The sequence below is a fragment of the Cyprinodon tularosa genome, unplaced genomic scaffold (assembly GCF_016077235.1).
Source record: "Cyprinodon tularosa strain WSP-4 unplaced genomic scaffold, ASM1607723v1 ctg139, whole genome shotgun sequence".
In the NCBI taxonomy this organism is placed as follows: domain Eukaryota; kingdom Metazoa; phylum Chordata; class Actinopteri; order Cyprinodontiformes; family Cyprinodontidae; genus Cyprinodon; species Cyprinodon tularosa.
Window position 1 is genome coordinate 1,047,122 of NW_024038210.1, and position 16,419 is coordinate 1,063,540.

Sequence of the window (16,419 nt, forward strand, 5' to 3'; positions counted from 1 at the left end):
AAAAAAATACACTCATATATGTTTCAAACTGCAATAAAGATCGTAAAAGAACGATGTATTTGAGTATTTTATTTTTTACAATAGGGCTTGGAATTATGGGTAATCCAGAGCGTAGATTAAAACCATTACCGTAACGTACAATGTGTTAGCGACGATGGATACCAAAAAGAGTTACTTAAGCGGATTCCAGAAATGAAAAAGCAAAGAAGAGCTGCTGGAAGAACGGAAAAAACTTCCCAAAATGAACACGTTTATTCAAAGAACCAAAGAGGGAGAGGAGGACGTTGCTGCTACAGTTCGTAAAGACTGGGACCAGGAGATGAATGGAGAGAGCATGGGTGAGGAGGGGGGCTTTTACGCTCACGGTAGCACGATAAGACTCATTTTACAGCAGAATATACTAAAGTATATCCATGTCTAGTGAAGGTGAAGAATGATGAAATGTGTATAGGGCACATTTCGGGTCGGTTGTCTACAGCGGCGGCGGCGGGTTGGTATGGGGTGTTGTACTTCATATGGGGCCCACCCAGATAATGTTGCCTACGGGCCTATTGTTGTGTCGTTACGCTACAGCCTTTGCTACAAAATAGATGCATCTATTTAAAGGGATAGTTCGGTATTTTTGACATGAATCTGTATGGCATCCCGATCACCAGCGGCATGCAATCACACTGACTTACCCCTGGCAGCGTCCTGTGAGCAGAGGTATCGTCCAGTTTTGGTCAAGCCGAAAGTAGTCCTGCAGGTTTTTAGGAACAGCGAAATAAAACTTTTCTCTTCCCAAAACATTATGTGTCCAAAAGAGTGATATTTTCGCATCCCAAAAACATTGTAGTGGAAAAAGTCACACGTCGTTATCAATTGGTCCTATTTTCTCTCTGTTCGTATCAGTGCGCGCCGTCATTCAGACAGCGAGCCCAACAACAGCCATGTCTCCTTCCGCGGCGGAGGGAAATATAGGACCAATTGATAACGACGTGTGACTTTTTCCACTACAATGTTTTTGGGATGCGAAAATATCACTCTTTTGGACACATAATGTTTTGGGAAGAGAAAAGTTTTATTTCGCTGTTCCTAAAAACCTGCAGGACTACTTTCGGCTTGACCAAAACTGGACGATAACTCTGCTCACAGGACGCTGCCAGGGGTAAGTCAGTGTGATTGCATGCCGCTGGTGATCGGGATGCCATACAGATTCATGTCAAAAATACCGAACTATCCCTTTAAATATCCATGCTATCTAAATAAAAGGTGTAGTGGACAAAATTTCTGGGGTGAACATTTTTCCATTGTCATTACTTACCTTATCAAAAATTGTTCTGCATAAAACTAATATTTACATTTACTAATATCTACATTAAATGGATTTTTAAGTTATTAAAGTACTACTTATTTATCTATGATTTCACCGAAGACACGTAGATGACTTGCAGAGACACATATTTTTCTCTTTACCCCAAATGACACATTTTGTTCTGAAAAGAGCATAATTTCTGTATATATCAACTTTAATGTTAGTATTTTGATTAGCATAATTAACCACAGTGTTTTATTTGTCAAGTAACTGTTAATATATGAAACATTTACATGTTTAATATGTTGGAACATTCCCCTTGAGAATATTACTGCTGCTAATGTCTGTATTAGAGCAGGGGGAAAATTGGTAGGGGTGGCCAATGATTGGCTAAGGGTGGCCATGGCCACCTCTGGTCCCCCATCTAGCTCTGCCCCTGTGTAAGAATCGCCTTAATAAAAGAGTGACACTTAAAACATTGTGCAAATTTCATTAATTGATATAAGGCATTTAGACAGAAATCTTCATCAATATAGTTTGCTTTTAAACAAGATATAAAGATTACTTCAGTGTGTAGATCAACTCAGCACTTCAGGCGCACCTATTGGGGACATCATTGCATGCTGTATGTGAAAAATTACATTTCAGATGCACCACATTCATGCGCTGCATTCAAACAATATAATCTGCCAATTGACTGACTCCATTTCCCCTTGATGCACTCACCTGATTGTAGAGACAGATAATAGAAAAATATGGTTTAATTGCAACCATGTTTTTTATACTCTATATTTAACAAATATGCAACATTTACTTGATTTTATAATATCATGCATTACTAGTTGGAATAAAGGGTCTATATTGCATTAGATTTGTTGAATTTTAGCTGCAGGTTTGCCAGCAGCTGCGGGTAAAAGTTGATTTTCAGAACCACGCTTCTGCAGCATGCTACTGAATGACTATTTAATGCATCACATATATTATCCTGTAAAGCTGCTTTTGGCATCAGAATTTTCTTTTTACACAGGAGATAAAAACAAGGTGAGAAAATTAAAAACAGGAAATGTCTACGTTTATTCCAGAGTGTCACTCACTGTAGATTACGTCAGCGCTTTGATGATTCTAAAGGCCAAATTCAGACCTCCTCCACCTTATTTGTCACTTTTCTGGCTGCCTCGTGTGCATCTAATTATCCACGTTCACTTCTTCAGTTTAGGATGTCACGAACCGCTCTGGCTCATTTAATGGGACTGAAAATATGTGCGCACATAGGAGAGCACCAACAATGGGTGCTGACCACTCAGTCCCCGCGGTGTGCGTTCTCCTATTGAGCCGGGCAGCTGCTGCTGCGTTGTTTTTTTTTTTTCTCTAACTCTCATTACAGCTCCTGCCCACTGCAGAGAGGCCAAGGGTAAAGGCCCCACTGTGACACCATGCAGTGCCTTAAAAGATCCGGATCGTTATTGTTAAGATTAGCCTGGGAATGAGAATTACAGAAAAATAAAGTTAACTTGAGCCGATGGTTGAAATGTAATCATTATCCGTCCAGAGTTTACACAGCTAAACCCTCCGCATGATCTAAACCCTTCTGTCAGTCCACCTGTTACAGATTTAACCCAAAAAGTAAGAGCATGTGAACAATTAAAAGAGCAGACAGCGGGCTGACTTTCTAAAAGGCGTAAAGAACACCACTAATCCTGTGTTCTGGCACACGGTTTGCGATTGGGAGATCTGTGGGAGAGGACAGATTAAAGCAAGGCACATGGGGGGATGACTTCTCACTGAGCTCACCTCGCTGTCAGTCTGCTGTATTTTCTCATCATTCAACAATATCTGACCCTGCCTGAGGCTCCTGTTTGCTATAATGTTCCTAAATCAGATGATCAGACCCAGTGTGAGGATTGCTGCTTTTTATAAGTCTTTCAGGGAAGGATTAAGCGTTTGTTTCCTGAATGGAAAGAAATGGAAAAAAAAGAAGAACAAGGTTTAAAATTAGAAGAGATCCCTTGTTGGTGGCTACGGGGCTGTAGAGCCATTGTTTTGACACCATTGAAGCAGCTTGCCTACGCCTTGGCTCCATCCCTGCTGGTTATGTCATTAATGAGCCGCACAAAGAGGCTGTGGTCTGAACAGGTTGTTTTTAACCAATAATGCCACAACTGTTGGCACAGTAGCCTCCCTTGTTTTCTTTTTCTTTTACAGGTTAGATGAGCATTTTTTTATGCTTTGAGAAAGAGAAGCAGCTGCTCAGTTTGTCAGCTTCAGTGAGACGAGGCCGGTGTGCTGACTTCAGAGGCCGTCATGTGTGCATGTTTTTCACAGCACTAACGTTACGTGGAAAATCTGCTGGCATCAGCAGATGACAACACAGGACACACGGTGAAGGTCACTGCATGTTGGCAGTTAGTGGATCTGTGACGGAGTACAGACCATGATGCAGGTCTTTACGTTTATAGTCGGCTCTTCATTTATAGCCGACGTCTGATAAAGTAAGAAAAATTATCAAAAAGTTTCACTGAAATAAGTGAAACTTTGGATGAATTGTCCACAGAGAGGTATCAATTATGTGGTACAGCTATTGAATACCCCCAAATTTATTTCCCACTAAAGAACAATATCACCAATGATTAGGGCTGAACAATTTTGCAAAAAATCTAAATTGTTGTTATTTTTAACCAGTATTTCAGTTTTATTTAGATATTCGTTTGCACTAACAGCAACCTTGTAGATGTGTCACCCTGACTTTTAGTTTTTAAAAGCTTTCTTGCCCAGAGTTCATTGTTGCAGGAATTTAACCTTCGTGTAAAGAAGTTTTTACTTCTTCTAATTAAATGCATGAATCTGACTGCTAGCTACAACTATCTCTACCTTTATGTTTGGTGATAAACTCACTACAAGCATTTTACTGCCACCTAAAGGGCCGGAGTTAGAAATTTATTGTCTTACTGTTTTTAAGTATAGTGTGATTAAAATTGAGTTCTTCTGCAATTTGAAAATTGTGTTTTGTTAAATTGCAATTATATTGCAAATGCAATTAATTGCCAGGCTCTACCTTGGATAATTTAAATAATATGATATATTTTCATGTTATGGCCTCTAACAGGATGAGAAAGACCAGTGACCTGACAGTTTTTCAGTAAACAGTCATTAAACAAAATCAACAGCAAATGGAAGCAACATAATACCGTATTCAGGTATATTGATTAAAAGTTGAGTGGAAGGAAAAAGTGTGGCAGAAAGGGTATGCACATGAATCATCTTTAAAAAAGGATTTCACTTCACTGAGAAACTATCCAGATAGGTTTTACCATGGCCCAGGTACGATGCTCTGATATCTTTTGATTTGGAGATGCTTAAATTTAAAAAAATTGTTGGAGCTCCTGTTTCAGATACGTTTGTCTGTGACGGCACTCGAAGCTCTAACTCAACCTCCATTATACACATTGTAAATTACTTTCAAAACTGGCTTACATTTTTACTCCCCATCTTTTTTGTTTGTAAACAAGCAGTTTCCTCAAAGCTTTTCAGGCCATAACGCAAAATTTCTAACAGGAATATATCAAGTATATCACTTGGATTATAATAAATCTATAGCTTTAATTTCTAAACTATATTTCTATAACAACGTTTTTTTAGATATTGGGGCTCTGCAGCTTGCAGTGCCAGGGTCAAATGTTGCTCTTAAAACTTAATAAATGGGGTTTGAGGCAATAAAAATTAAAGGGTCTTTACTTAATTAATCTTAATTTTAATCAAAAACCATGTAATTTACAAAATAAACCACCATCTATTTGCACTACCTTGTACATTTTACTTTCTATATATATATATATATTTTTATTTATCCATATTTTTATCCTAAGTGTATATATTAGTATATTTTTCTGCATGCCTTATACCCCAGTGTTTTTAGAGATTTTTATAATTTTATTTACTATTTCATATATGTTTCATGTTGCACGATTGTACCATAAAAAATTCCTAGTTGTGAACTCCTTCACTAACAATGGCAATAAACCCGATTCTGATTCTGATTCTGGGGTTTTAATTCAAAACAATCCTTTTCTCCTACTTATTAAATAAAGGTATAAGGAAATCAAGACCTATACATTTTGTTCCAACATCACATTGTTTGAAAGTATTAATATTTTAGCTTTGTTTAAATTTTTTTGAAAAAGTACATCTATAAAAAGTGTGAACACCATGAGCATTAATCTTAGCACATTTATCTCCTCTTAATATGCTACAAAAAATATATATGGCAACAAGGCATTTAATATTGCCTTTAGACAAAAACATAAAGTTCCTTTTGCAATACTGACAATTCTCTGACTGTTCAGCTTTGCATAAAGTGTTGCTTTACAATATGGAGCATTTAGTGCAATTAAAATAAATACTGTTGAGGCCATTTTTCTCGTTAAAACAGTTACTAACACAAACAATCCATGTTCCTGGTCTAAGTTTCTGGTCTAAATGCCAGCATTACTCAGATACATATTACGCGTATTATGGTTCGAATACCTTTAATCGGTTTGGACTCAAAGCTACAGTGGAAATGTCTCCATGATAGTTTTTAGGGTTTAACATCTCCAGTGGAACAAAGCCTTCGGTGCCACTTTTGCGTCAGATGTACAAGAAACAGTGAGTATGAAGGTTCCCACCTTGTATTTTATGTATAGGAGGAAATTATAAAGATTTTTTTTTATGTGTTAAAATGTTTCTTATTAATCAAAACTAACATTTAAAAGTCCTGGCCCCTTTATTTTTTAATAAAGAAGGCAATTGCTGAACTGTGGGTAGCACAGTTGCCTTACAGTAAGAAGGTTCTGGGTTCGATTCCCAGCCTGGGGTCTTTCTGCATGGAGTTTGCATGTCTTCCCTGTGCATGACTGGGTTTTCTCGGGGTGCTCCTGCTTTCTTCCATAGTCCAAAAACATTACTGTCAGGTTAATTGGCTTTTCTAAATTCTCCTGTGAGTGTGTATGTGAATGGTTGTTTTTCCTCGTTGCATCTGTTTTACCCTGCGATGTACTGGTGATCTGTCCAGAGTAGACCCCGCCTCTCGCCTGTAGACAGCTGGAAATAGGCACCAGCTACCCTCACGACCCCAGAAGGGGTAAGCGTGACAGAAAATGGATGGATAAAATATATTTTAATTTTAAGGTTTAATTTAAAGCTACAGTGTGTAATTTTCAGCGACATCTAACGTCCAGACTGCAGACTGCAGCAACATGAACGTCTCCCCCCCACCGCTTCTCCCCCCCAACAGTACGGCGAGCGTTACGGGACAAAATGTCTTCCACGACGTCCGCATCACCTACCTTCTCAAGTGATTAGGTTTGTTTACATAGATAATTTTACAGATAGTATTTCATTAGTCTGTGTAGGGTATAGATTTCATGTAGACTTTAGATAATAAATATACCCGTTATTTTTTCTACGGTACATCGTTGTGATGTTTTGGTGAGCTGCTTTGCATGGTGATATAAACAGATGAAGCAATTGTAGTCATTAGTTTAACAGCGAGATTGTGTTCGCTGGAAGAATATATATTCCCCGTTTACAGAGTCCAAGTCTTGTTTGTGGCACGGGGGTTACAAGGCGAAGAAGAGGGAGAGAAAGAGGGCGAGGAAGAGGGCAGAGAGGCTGGGGTGGGCGTGCAGCCAGGGCCAGGCGAGGGAGAGGTGCCAGCGGGGTGAATAGAGCAGAGGAGGAAAGGCTTGAAGATCTCCAAAGGAGCCGGAGAGAAGTAACTGAGGTATATATCCAGAAAATTATTTTACAGAAAATTACTGAATCATTACCTGTGAAACGTCAGGGACGTTGCTGAATAAGTATACTGGAGAGTAACAGCATCATCACGCAGCATGTTATTGTTTTAGACAGGTCTGAGCATCCTGTACTCCAAAAACTGCAGTGATATTAGACAATTGTGTGTGTAGGATTAATTACCTGTCCAAGAGAAAACTGGCAACTTGAGCGTCACTTTGAAAACCTTTTTCCTCCATCAGTGACTTCCATCGTGTAAATGCCGTGCCAATGTTGATCCGTGTTTTTTGTCGTTTCTTGTCACGCTTGCGTTTATTCTCGTCGTGTTTCCGCTTCTTAGATGACGGGGGTTCGGTGTCCACCGCTTTTCGTTGTGATACAGAGTAGGCATGATCCTCCATTCGTCTGATGTTTGGCCACACAGTGCCAAACAGTTTGCAAAGTCACTCACGCCTGCCGCCTTGTTCACCTTTCTTGTTACTGAAGCGCAGTATACCTGCTTCTTCTTCTTCTTTGGTTTCACGCAGACTAAACGCTTCTCAGGCATAATACTGCCATCTACTGTTCAGTACCGTCTCAGTTAATCTCTCTCAACTTGCCGTAGTTATTTTTGAGCGTAATGGGAGATCTCGCAATCACTAGTTTGTTGGCTCGGCGCTGCCGTAGCGCAAAGATGTCTGCCCCCATGGCTGCGAGACCCGCTCCTATGTAATTATAAATAACGAATTCTAAGGCAACGCAAATATTATGGTTAAAAGGCTGAGCTCATAGGTGATATAAATATCATAGTTATGTATAATATATTAAATTTCTGACTTTATATCCCTGTAATTATTACACACTGTAGCTTTAAATTTTCTATCTTTCGGTCAACTTACCTAATTCTTTTTTAAACTTAATGTTTTTTAGTTTAAAAACCCTCAAATAAAGTATTTTATTGTGTAATTTTTGGATTTTCAGAATAACAGTTAATTTGGTTGGTATTTGTGAAATAAATCGCTTTTTTTAGGCTCTAAAAATTTTTCATTTAGTAGCATTGGAGGAAAATGTAGATTTACTTCCCGACTGCTGCCTCAGACACGTATTGATTGACATTCAATGCAAAGCAAGGCTTCGGGTCATGGATGTAATTTATATATATTTAACCTGTTTATACCTGTTTGGGTGTACACTAAGAACACATCACAGACCGGATGAAAAGGACAGCCATTTTCAGCTCTTACATGCAGAACGTTTGTAGTTACACCGAGGCAGTCTCACACTTATACACCACAGCCACCACAGTGAGTCAGCGCACTCTTAGGGCCAGAAACATCTCTGTCAGCAAACACACACACAGATAAACAACTCCTGAAGACTCCGGAGAAAATTTCCATCGACCCGGGTTGCTCTGTATTGTTCTGCTACCTGTCTGTCTGACGCCGTTTGTCTGTGTCTACTTTCATACGTCTGCCTCTCTTCTCACAGTAATGATGTCACCTCAGACAAAGGAAGAGGTATTTACTGACTTATGTGCTGTTTGTTCAGCCAAGCAGAAGTGATTTTTACAGAGTTCTTTTCTTTCTTTTTTTTTTTTTCTGAGTCTGCAGCCTCATGAAAGGTAATTTTGGTCCTCATATTAATGACAGATTTTAATCTATGAAACAATTTTAAGAAGCTAAAAATAATGCATAAGGTTTAATCCAACAACTTTGCCTTTAATGTATCAAACATGCAATTAATTACACCTAAGGGAAGAAATCCTATTCTTCTCTTTTTGCTTTTTTTATTCAGTTACTGTTGCTTAATAATGAATAACAGCAATAATTTTTTAAAAATCAGTTGGAAAATTTCCCCTTAAAATGATCAGATCAATGCAGTTTTCCTTTCATTCCTAAATATATATATATATATATATATATATATATATATATATATATATATATATATATATATTTATTTATTTATTTATTTATTTTTATTATTATTATTATTATTATATTTATTTATTTATTTTTTTTTTTTTTTTGTTAGACCTTAAAAACAGCCTTCATTAGAAAGTATGTGCAGCATATTTCTTGATGCAACTGTCAGGGTTTGGTTGAGGTTTTAAGGATCCAAATGCAGGGGCAAGGAAGCAGAGGTCAGTTCTTGTAGTTTTAGTGGAGTTATCACAGGTAACACAGGCAGGAATCCAAAATTCAACATAAAAATGCAAAAACTAACCAGAACCATGGAGACATCAGGAAAAACATGCACGAGGAGTCAGGGAAAGACAAGGAACCAGCACTGAGGAACTGCACAGGGAGAGTATATATGGGAGACTGAACAAAGACAGGAATAATGAGCTGATTAGGAGCAGGTGTGAACAGAGGCTTCTAGAAGGAGCTAGGGAAAAGGAGACCAACGCCAGAGGGCAAGCAAAGAAAGTCCTAAGAAGTCAAATATATCCAGAAAACACCAATAAAGCTAGAAAACAAAGAAAAACATGGAAACTGAAAACTCACAGAAAACTTAACAGAACCAAGACTGTGACAGCAATGGCTTCATGGAAGCTGCAGGACTTATTTTCCTATTAATCTCTTACCGTCCAGTAAAAAAATCTGAATAGGCAGGTCAAACATTAAAGAGGGATAGAAATCAAGTATGGAACGTAATCAGTGCATCTCAAAATGAAATACCAAAAATTGCCCTCTTAAAAAAAGGTTTTCAAAACTTCTTAAGATTTGCTCATGCAGTATGATGCATCTTTGCACAGCTGAAAATATCTATGATTTCTGAATGGATTCTTATATTAATTCATGGAAATGGATTTATATAACCCAAAATTGATTTCTTTGATCATATAATTACGGTAACGGCTAAAAAAATTTTTGTTTGGTTTTTGGTTAATAACAGCAATCAGACTGTAGATCTTGAAAATTGGAATCAAATTGATTCACAGAATTTGAATCAATACCAATCATATGCTAATCTTTCGCCGGAATCCAAGTACTCCTTTTTCTTCATTTTCATCTGAAATGCATAATACAGGTCATTTATTTTAATCAACCATAAATTATTGAATAGTGTTATTGGAATCTTAAAACCACACTTTCAATCCTTATCATGTCAGACTCTGACCAGCTGTTTGGTGTTTACTGAAGACATAGGCTCAGGACGGAGCGAACTAATACGGACGGTTGATGGTGTCATGTTCGGCGCTGGTAGGAAACCAGATCTGGATCTTGGTAGGGTTGAGCGATCCTGACTCTGAGCTTTGGGGCTCAGGTGCGCCCTCCCCTCTTGGTGCAGACGCCGAGCAGGTGGAGATGGGGAGTTCATGTTGACCTGAAACCTTAGAGAAGTGTTTGGACTCATGTGTCAGATGAAGGGTTGGATCCGCGTCCGTTATGGTGACGTAGAACAAAAGGACCGTCTCCTGGGTGGGGAGTCCGGTTACTATGTGACAAAAAGGCTGCAAGAAAACATTAGAAGGTCTTATAATAAAAGGTTATGGTCTGTTTTTAACTCACAAGAAAATCTGCGATTTAGGAAATTTTTTCTAATTTACCATCGTTTTTCTTGTCCTGCAGAAAGGGCTGAAGAAAGGATGGGTTTAACAGAGTCTCTGGGGTTGTGTTTAGTGTTGCAGGCTGTAAGATAAAGACCAATGATTTAAGTAGAGATGCATCTATAAATCAGCCAGAGATAAAAACAGACCAATTTTCAACTCATCAGCTCTCATCAGATATCACCAGCATATTTTACCCTGCTTATCAAAAGCTTTAAAACTACAAAAAGAATCTCACTGTGTTCATTTGAAAAATGCAAATACTTCAACATAAATAGATGTTTTTCTTATTTTTGGTTTAAAGCTCAAATAAAACAATAAAAAATATGATATAGATGCTTCATGTTGGATTAAAAACCACGACTTTTATAAAAAAATTTGCCTTTTATTCATTTATTTTTTTAATGAATCTGCCTTTCGAATAAAAAATCAGACTTCATACCTTAAATTAAACAGAAAAGCAAATTAGCAGCATATACCAAAACTGTGCATTTCTACCTAAAGGGGTATTTATTCATTCACATTCTTCCACATAATGATGTTTACCCATCATTTCCAAATTCTATTCAATTCTAATCAAACCAAGGCCTCTACACGAAGGAGCAGTCATCAGTGAGGTAGTATTTATATCCTCCTTGGATAAAACCAGTTCCTTTAGCATGTTCTTGACATGTTATGTAACGTTGTGTAACTTTTTTCCATTAAGGCTCGCTCTGAAGCACGATCCGTGTGGGAGCCTGTTTTCATACTTGTATGTGTCAAAGGAGAAGGTTTGTGTTCGTGTGAGCATGGGTGCGTTCAGGCCCACGCCTAAGTGCTGCAGAGGAGGAAAAGCTCCTGCCTCAATAAAATCCATAATGACCAAATTGGTGCTAAGAGGATTAATGTGTCCCCAAATGCTATAAACTGATTTCAAGCTCCCTAATGTGGACACATGGGCCTTAAGGGAAAGGCAGCAGCGCCGGCGCGTCGGCCCCCTGTCGATACAGCTCCTTATTCAAGCTATTGATTCCACTGTAATAAAAGCAGCAATGTTTAGAGGCCTGCTCAGGGCCGCTGCTAACTGCCACAGTTCAGACTAATAATTAATCATGCTGTTTTTTTCTTGTTTAGTAATTCCCAGGGTTTGCATTGTATTTTTATTCCTCGATAATCAACCAGTGAGGAAAATATTAGTTAAAGTTCTAATATGGTAACATTGCTTGAGGACATTTGTTTTTTCTGTTCTCAGTAAAAGCATTTCCAGTAAAAAAAGATATTGCCATCATCTTTTTTCATTTATTTGGTAAATCTTAAATTGAAAAAAGAAAGTAATATATATATATATATATATATATATATATATATATATATATATATATATATATATATATATATATATATATATATATATATATATATATTTCATTATTATTGTATCAAACTTTTCCTGTTTTTTTTTTCTTAAATGATTTCGTTTCACTATTAGATTTTAAAACAATGGAAGTTATTTTTTAACGATTACTACGTTTTGCAGCTTTTATTAGTTATACCCTTTCAATGGATGGATGGATGGATGGATGGATGGATGGAAATGAACGACCTCAGCTGCTATTTCAGGGAAGTTTAATACTTAGGGGCTTTAAAATAGACTTTACAAAGTATTAAAGACCCTAGGAGGAGATGGTTTTCTGTTGGTTGATAAAAGTAGTGAGATCCTGCTCTGTAAGTTTAGAAAATCAGATTTGGGAAAAAAAAGATTGGAAAAACACCCCCATGCTTAGATGGTGCTGCAGGGAATGTCTGGCAGGTTGAACAGGTTGGCTAAACTTCAGCCAAATGCATTATCAGTTTTAACTTACTCTAATGGAAAAATATTTGCACCGGTCATGGAAAATTTACGAAATGTGATTTGGAGGACATTGCTGCAAGAAGTTTCCAAAACCATGTGAAGTGTTTTGTTGTTTTTTTTGTATCGCTACCACTACTGTCTACCTTTCTTATACACCCAACAGTTTAGTTACTGTTTACTGTGGAGGAGAGAACAGTAATTAATCACAATGGTCCAAATTAATAAGAAATTAATTTCTTAAATATTTTAGCACAATCTTTTATTCTGTATTGCATTGTTATTGTGTTTAGGTTTTTTTGTTTTTTTTTATGCCTTGAATCTGAGAAGTGAAACGCATCAGAAGACATTTCTCAGTTGAGCTGCCAGCTTCTTTTGTCATCGTAATCAGAAGTAAATATATATATAGATTTTAGACCCATTAAATTTGTAAAATAATGTTTTATATACAATTTGTTTCCAAAAAAATGTAAACTTTGATTCTGCACTGGACCAAACATTTATTGTCAGTTAAAACGTTGTAGCTATGGACTTCAACTTCTTTTTTTTAAGTTTCTAGATTAGCAAACAAAAGTTAAACTGTTTGATTTTTGTAAAACATAAAGCCTTTAACATTGAAATGACACTAAGATCAGTTTTCTTTAATTTTATTAAATCAGATCCTAATGATCTACACAGAGAAGACATCCTTTCTCAGAAGCTAACATGCAAAATGAACCAGATAGTTCAAAAACATTGGAAGCTAACAGGAAGTTTGCTCAGAAGATTTATAAATTATTGCCTCAACATGTGGATCTCATCATTTGTACTGTGGCTGTTTACTGAATAGCAAAGGATCTTCAGGTCTGCTGTTGGTTATTTTTGAAATTTAATACAATTTAAAACTGCCTTCAAATCAAATTAAGAAATCACTGCATGTTTTACAGACGACACTAAATTCAGGATCTGTTACATGAAGGAGGTCTCAAATGCGCTTATATAAAATAAAGGGACGGAAGGTATAGAAATACTTTTACAAATTAAAGGATTAAATATCTAAGCATAAATTTAAATAAATTCATATCCACAGCATTTAAAAACTGGTAAGGAACCTTTTAATATTCTGCTATCTAAAGTAGAGGAAGAATTTAGATAACGATTAACTATGGTCCAGGAATAGAGCATTGAAGAACACAACACACAACATATCAGTCAGAATGTTCTGATGGTTATCGTTCCCGAATTCAGAACCAGATCCAGTAAAGTGAACCAAAGCATTCTGGATGCATCACTATTAGGATGTAGGTCATTTAAACTGTTTACCTGGTCTGGAATCAGGCCGGAATTCACTTAACGAATTGTTACGAATATTTTTGAAAAAAATGTTTAGTTAGAGATGGACCTGTAATTATTTATTTTTCAGACAAAAAGGTTTTCTAATAAATCTGCAGTTATCTGGAACTTGTTCACTGACAAGCCAAGACCTGCAGTTTACTACACTGCCACTAGGGGTGTAAATCAGACCCATCATGGCGATTCCATTCAGTATAATTTTCCAGACCCAAAGATTAGATTATTTTTGATACTCAAGGATACACCAAGATTTGATTTGATTACTTCAAATTTGAAATAAATCAATGGAAGCTGTAATATTATGCATTTTATTAGAGAAACAACAGCGAATAACAAAAATAGCAAAGTTGTACTCCACCTAGGCCTATTAAAACCTCCTTCACTGAAGGTAAGGATGCCCCTGCATTATAGATTCTGAAAGGCCTTGAATCAAAAAATACTGCACAAAATCAGTGCAATGAGTGCAATGCAATACCTCGGCTCCAGAATGTCGAGCAGGTATTGCATGCCTTCAAAAAAGACGTCCCAAAGCCCCCTCCACAGACGCTCCACTGCACCTCTCCCAAATTGTAGCTGACCGCAGACAGTGCAATGCCAGCTTGTTTTGTTTTTGTGACCGAAATTGCGGAAAACAACTCGTGAAGTTGGACCAGCTAGAAGAGCGAGGTGCGCGAGAACGCTGGGACCCTTTTTTCCACCTGGATCCCCTCTATTTTTCACCGTCGGACAAACCCACCCCCACTTCCTCCTGGGTCTAGATACGCCTCGGCCGTATCTAGACCCACAGCGTATAGCGCAGACCACCCTTCAATATTGGCATAAATCAAAAATATCTGCATCAAGCTCACTGCTGCAAGAGTATAACCAGTAAGCGAGGTAGTAGGGCAAAATACGTTTAGCGCCACCGCAGCACGAGAGTCAGAATTACCCCCAGGAGCAAATGGACAGACCGGAGGGGGAAAAAAACTTGAATCGATACTCTTGCGGACGTGTTGATGCAACGGATCGTCGGCTGTTGGATCAATAGACCGATACAAAATTTTTATTATTTACACCCCTAACTGCCACCTTCACTGTGAAGGAGCTTCACTGGTGCTTCAATAATTGTGTGTCAGCAACATCAACTGGCTTCTACATTCTGAGTCATGCCTTAAGTAATGCGGTGACCCTGCTGATGGCCTTTTCTCTACCCTCCACAACAAAACTGCCTCATCACCAGAAAGGCCATCAGCTGTACGCTGTGCCGATGGCTGCAGTTCACATGGGTTAATCTCAACTTGTTGGCCATATGCTGCCCTAGTTTCATGGTTATTAGAACATGCTGGGATTGAAATTCTGCTATGTTTTAGAAAACCCATTTAAAAAAAAAAAATCAGGAGTGAGCAGTTTTATCATAGTGCGAGGACCATTAAGGTAGCTGGAGCTGCCCCTCCCCCACATATTGCCTTTAACTTGAAGAGGTTACATTAATTTCTCCCTCATCTAATAAAAAAGTAAACTTAAGCTTTTAGGAAGTGTTTCAAAAAACAGACAGTCATGATGAGAAAGCTAAAAGAGCATCAACCATCACTCAGGTAACTAAGGCTACGTTCACACAGCAGCCTGAAGTGACCCAAATCCGTTTTTTTTGGCCCACATGCGACCTGTATCTGATCTTTTCATGGCAGTCTGAACAACACGGATCCGATTTTTTTTCCAACGTGACCCAGGCCACTTGGCTATGTGGTCCTGAATCCGATACAAATCTGATCTTTTCAAATGCGACCTGTGTCTGAACGACCAGGTCGCATTCATTTGACCTGAACACTATTAATACCCGACAAAGGTCACTATTATAATATCAGCCTCTTTTGCTTATTTTAAGCTAAAGACAAAAAGATGTGTCAGTTGGCTTCCTATACAACTATTGGTGTCAAACTGGTTCCAGCCTGCTGGTTTTCTTTGCAACCAAGCAGTAGCGCAGCAGACTCCAGTCATTCATCAAGGTAATACTGAACTCACTTGATTGGATAACTGGAATCTGGTTTCAAATTGCTTGGTCAGATTGAAAACCAGCAGCCACACAGCCCTTTCACAAACAAGAAATTTTGTTTTGCATGATTTAATACAGCTATGGGTATCTTTTTAGCATCTAAATACCTGAATCTGAGTTTTGATATAAAAAAAAAACTATGCAATCTCTGCTTTTTATGCTTTCATTGGCTCTGCACTTAAACCTTATCATGTCAGGTCATTTTACTTAGTATTTGGGTGAATTATGGAGGCAAAACAATCACAAAATGCACAGATCTAAGCCTTTTTATCACTCTTCAGTTCCATTTATTTAGCTTCTTATCTCTTTTGGGGGGTTTTTATTCTGAAAGTGGCAGCCTGCTGGTAGATATTATTTATTGGAGTCTTTTAAACATTTTGTTCAGTTTGTTCCTTATAAAAAATATTATATCCAGAGTTTTTAAAGTAGCTATGAATCGTCCCTTTTGGCATGTGCAGTGTATCAATTGTCTGAAATATTAAAAAAAAAACAGGCAGCTAACTCCCTTTTAACATTAAGATTATCCATGCTGGGTAAACATATTCAATTCAAATAATATTTCATTAGTATGAAAGGGAATTTAGATAAATGAAATGAAATAGTTGAATACATTAATTAATTGACAATTTATT

At 37.5% G+C, this 16,419-nt stretch overlaps 1 protein-coding gene across 2 annotated transcripts in view; it reads left to right on the top strand.

Annotated features, from left to right (window-relative positions):
- Positions 1-16,419, top strand: part of rcan3 (regulator of calcineurin 3) — a 75,802-nt gene that overhangs the window by 37,774 nt on the left and 21,609 nt on the right. The gene's annotated exons all lie outside the window — the stretch shown is intronic.